The 5,075-nt window shown below is 43.8% G+C and overlaps 1 long non-coding RNA gene across 1 annotated transcript; it reads right to left on the minus strand.

Moving 5' to 3' along the window:
* Positions 1-1,215: 1,215 nt before the first annotated feature.
* On the minus strand, positions 1,216-3,468 carry LOC129634807 (uncharacterized). Its single transcript, XR_008705913.1, has 2 exons — positions 3,348-3,468; positions 1,216-1,975 (listed from the first exon to the last, which is right to left on the minus strand). It is a non-coding gene; the product is annotated as an uncharacterized LOC129634807 (long non-coding RNA).
* Positions 3,469-5,075: the final 1,607 nt, after the last annotated feature.

Here is a 5,075-nt window from a genome sequence, read left to right on the forward strand (position 1 = left end):
TGACCACTTGCTGGGTGCCTGTAGATATAAAATCATATACAATCTTCCACTTAAGTTTAACAAACCTCTGCAAGGTACCACACTCATCTTTGTAGGAAACTGAGGGGAAGTGAAATTTGTAACTTGCCCAGGGACTGAGGGGGGTAGCCTAGATTCAAACCTAGAGTTTTTTTAGCAGAAAAACTGGCCCTCTTTGCACTGGGCCACCCTACAGACAGGCTGAATAAACATGTAAGACAGCTGGGCAGACACTGTTAGCTGAAGAGGGATATAGAATAAAAAATTATGTTCCTTGTGATCCCTACAGAACAACTTGAGTATCTCGCCTACTTGAAAGGCCAATTGGTCTTAGGAGTATGGTTTAAGGGGGAGATTGTAGTGGATGTTTCAATGTGTGCATTGGGATGATATAAATATTTATTATTTTCTTCAAGTATGTGGACAAGATAATTTAGATAGCTACACATGCTATAAAATACTAGGCATAATTAACTAGAATTATTTGATACAGATTCTATGCATGCTAGAATTTCAACTGATTTTTCTAAAATTAGATATTCTAAGCTTCCTTCATCCCCTGGGGCCTGTTTGGTTACATCAAGGAGCTGGAATAAATGTTTTATATGAGGATTGTTTGTGTGCCAATAGGCCAAATGGGTGATATAAACATAACTTAAAAAAGGATGGACTTCTGTTCTAGGTGTGATGTTGTTGAAGAGCATTGAAGGTGGCTGGGGCAAGAGCCAGTAGATGTAACTCCTCACCATGGCTCTATGCTTCCTTAGCTGTGTCCATTCACCAGTAATCTATTCATGGGTTACTGGATCCAAATTTGACTAAGACTCAGTCTTTGCACCAAAGCTAATCATCTAGTAAAGAAGACAAATTCATAAGCACATAAGAAAATCTCTCCCAGAATAGACATGAAAGAGTATACGGTCATTTTAGTTTCGAAGGGTGAGGTGAATTACCTACCTGGGAAACAATAAAAGGATTTTAATGGCACCATTCACTTCTGTACACATTTTGAAGTGCCTGCTATATGTGAGGAACTGTGCTATTGACTGAAGTTATGGGTAGAAAAAAATCAAAGTGATGCCTGCCCTCAAGGACTTCAGAGGAGAGAATCAGGTATATAAAATATGAATTGCCATAGTATGGGGTAGACAAAATAATAGAAGCCCAGACTTTAGCATTATGGAGGAGAATCATTGATAAGACCATTTTGTTAATGAGGTTCTTGGTGGTAAGCAACAGAAATCATTTGTGGGTCCTTTAAACTGAAGAGGAATTTTGTAAGACCCCATTAGATAGATCACTGAACTGCTTGGAGGAATAGAAAACTAGTTGGCAAAATAGCAGAAAATGGAAGCCAGAAACACCAGACCAAATCCTTGCACTGAGTCCATCTGTTGAAGACAGCGTGGCTGTCCCCGCTGATTATCAGCACTGTCCTCAGCTGTTACAGCCACCAGCCCTGGGTGCTGCCCATCGATCCACTCTGGACTCAAGGCCTCTGCCACCTGCTCAGGTTTGATAGAATGTAGGTCTCATCCTTTCTCTCTTACTGCAAAGGGAGCAGGGGAGTGAGTCTTGGGCAGCTTCTAAAATTGGAGTAGGTCTCTTTTTCCCTTATATATATAAAATTTATAAAGTGAGGTGAATTCTCCAAAGGTAGGAAGGGATTTCAGACACTGGCCAGCCAAGACCACGTGTTGCAGATAGTGGAAGGTATCATCTTCATCTTTGCTGATTTTCTTGTGAAAGTGTTAGTCACTCAATCATGTCCAATTCTTTGTGACCCCATGGACTGCAGCCCACCAGGCTCTTCTGGCCATGGAATTCTCCAGGCAAGAATACTGGAATGGGTTTCCATTTCCTTTTCCAGGGGATCTTCCCCACCCAGGGATCGAACCTGGGTCTCCCACAGTGCAGGCAGACTCTTTACCAACTGAAGCATCAGGGAAACTTGTGCCTATCGGTTAAAAAAAAAAAAAAAGAATCAGACACAACTTCATGACTGAACAACAACAACATCAGTAAAAAGCAAGTTGATATAGTATCATTTCATATTTATGGATGGATATAAGTAAGGCTTCCCTGGTGGCTCAGCGGTTAAAGCGTCTGCCTGGAATGCGGGAGAGCCGGGTTCAATCCCTGGGTCAGGAAGGTTCCCCTGGAGAAGGAAATGGCAACCCACTCTAATACTCTTGCCTGGAGAATCCCATGGATGGAGGAACCTGGTAGGCTACAGTCCATGGGGTCGCAAAGAGTCGGACACGACTGATCAACTTCACTTTCATATGTAAGGCTACCATAATATGTGCAGTAATTGATCATCAAAAGAAAATCTCCTGTATCTATACCTCCATAAGCTGTGCATTTGTTCCTTATTTATTTCCAAGCCAAGCATAAGATGTGCACTTACACAAGCCCCCCACCTCGAATCATGGCTCTGTACCAAAGAACTAATAAGTAAGCCCAGGGTTCTTTTGTTTTCTGTGTTTTTTTTAATAATTACTTTCCCTATTTTTTTCTTACCAATCCAGGCAATATACTTTATCTCAAGGAAATTGCATTTGCTCATGTAGGTGTGTGAATAAGCAGAATGACGAGAGCTTGTTTCAGCTAGAATTAGATATTGTAATTATTTGGAGAAAGAACGTTTCCCTAAATTCAGCTATGAATCCTCTACAGATCAAAAACAAAGACTACTTGAAAGATGGTTCTCTTGCCTTAGTACATATTATATTTTGTGAGCATATAACAACCTCTTATGATGTGCTAAAATACCCTTTTTGGCATTGAGGGAAACAAATATATTCTGAATTTCATCATAACAGGGAGAACAGATAAGGTGAGTTTTCTGGGTCAAAAAACAGGGGATTATGAGCTTTTCAAGTGTGCGTGATAAAGACTGAAAAGGAACTGTCATGGATGTTTTTGCAGCTCTAAAGAGTATTAAACCTGGCGTCTCCACTTAGGATTATAACTAGAGTTTCCTTTCCTGGCCATGTTCTTCCAGGCCCTGTTACTAATAGATCTGGACCCTCTGGGCCTTCCTCCCATGTCCTTAGCCTTCCTTTTGTCTGTGGAGAAACTTTAGCCAAACAATAACTTTAATCAGAGAAGCAAGAAAATGCAGAGACACAGGAAAACAGTCCAACAAGACCAAATAGTAACAGTTTAGTTACTAAGCAAAGTCAAGGACTTTTAGTTCCACAAGAGCTATAGATAATATTCAGAAACATGTCCTGTGAGCTATCTTATAGATAACCGAAATCCCTGCAGGTGGAAGAAGTTAACTACATGATGACCAGACTGCGACCCCATGGACTGCAGCCTACCAGGCTCCTCCATGGGAAAGTCCATGGGATTTTCCAGGCAAGAGTACTGGAGTGGGCTGCTATTTTCTTCTCCGGGGGATCTTTCCAACCCAGGTTTTGAACCTGGGTCTCCTGCATTGCAGACAGGCGCTTTATTGTCTGAGCCACCAGGGAAGCCAGTAGCCATGACAAGCTGCCACAATTCTGAAAATTGGCTCCGAAGAAACGGGAACAGACTGACCCTGGAACTGAAGGCTATACTTAAAACAGTCAAGATGACACTGATCAGACCACTGATGACCAGTTTCAGGATGACCATCAGAGCCGACTGTGAAGTTTCTGCATGTAGCCCCCTTCCGTCATCCTGAAAAGCTCTTGTTTACTGATTGGTGGGGGTGGAGTCAGCCCTTGGATGGAAGTTCCCCTCTCGGTTGCAGGCCTTGGAAATAAAGCAAGCTCTCCTCTCCACTAACCTTGCTTCATTAGCTTTGGAACCTCAAGCTCCTGAGCCCACTTTCGCTAATAGATTTTGGTGCCCACGTGAGGCTGTGCTCTCGCGATGTCTGGCTGAGGGCGGGGGAACCAAGTGGAGCTGCCGGATGATTCACCTGGGAGGCTGTGAGGAACCGCAGTTCATGGCTCACTGGCGCTGAGGGGGGGCTTTGGGGGTCGTTCCCAGCAGCTGCCAAAACCATTTATTTTGGGGATCCTCCCTGTTTCTCCCCTGCTCAGCACTAAGTGCCAGCCTGTGCTTTTCCTTGGTCAAACGGACAGACGCCTCTGGACAAGGTGACGAGGTCCAAGACGCAGTAAATCCACCGGTGTGCGTCCGGCTAACTTCTCTTTTGAGGGTGAAGTGCTATTTGGGCGTTTTTGCCAACTGGTTCTGATGTGTCCCTGCTGTTAAGGACCCTTTATGAACACTGAGTGTCATTTGGGTGTCTTTGCTGGCCGGTTCTGACGTGTATCTGACATCGAGGCCCATTTCTGTTGGGAATTGTTTGTTTGGGACTCCATAGCCTCTGCGCTGCTGCTGCTGCTAAGTCGCTTCAGTCGTGTCCAACTGTGTGCGACCCCATAGATGGCAGCCCACCAGGCTCCGCGGTCCCTGGGATTCTCCAGGCAAGAACACTGGAGTGGGTTGCCGTTTCCTTCTCCAATGCAAGAAAGTGAAAAGTGAAAGTAAAGTCGCTCAGTCGTGTCCCACTCTTAGCGACCCCATGGATTGCAGCCCACCGGGCTCCTCCGCCCATGGGACTTTCCAGGTAAGAGCACTGGAGTGGAGTGCCAATGCCTTCTCCGCCATGTCCTCTGGGGGTTTGTGACAATTCCGTCTTCTGGTTTGTGACTGTGTATTCTATTTGTGTGAGTGGTATTCTTGCTGCCTTCTGTAAAATGGGAACAATATATGGCAAACAGTATTATTTAGACTGGAGAAAATCCATTAAGATGAAATTCTTTTGAAACTCCAAAAACTGATTGTTTTTGCATATGCAGTTAGAGAAATCTGACTTAATATTTTTTTTTCAGAATCCTTACCCCCAGAGAGCAATGTTTCTTTCAGTTTGTTTCTTCAATGTTACTTTCAGTAACATCATGTGCCCCTTTTAGGGTTTCTGTTACCAGCGCATAAGCTACTCTGCTCCAGCATCTATCTCGATTTTTAGTTTGCTTGTTTGTTTCCCTCTTTTTTGAGGGAAGAAACTGTATTCTTTCTCTCTAGAACTCTTAGCTCTTTTCATGGCTCTA

This window comes from Bubalus kerabau, chromosome 20 (genome assembly GCF_029407905.1).
Source record: "Bubalus kerabau isolate K-KA32 ecotype Philippines breed swamp buffalo chromosome 20, PCC_UOA_SB_1v2, whole genome shotgun sequence".
In the NCBI taxonomy this organism is placed as follows: Eukaryota; Metazoa; Chordata; class Mammalia; order Artiodactyla; family Bovidae; genus Bubalus; species Bubalus kerabau.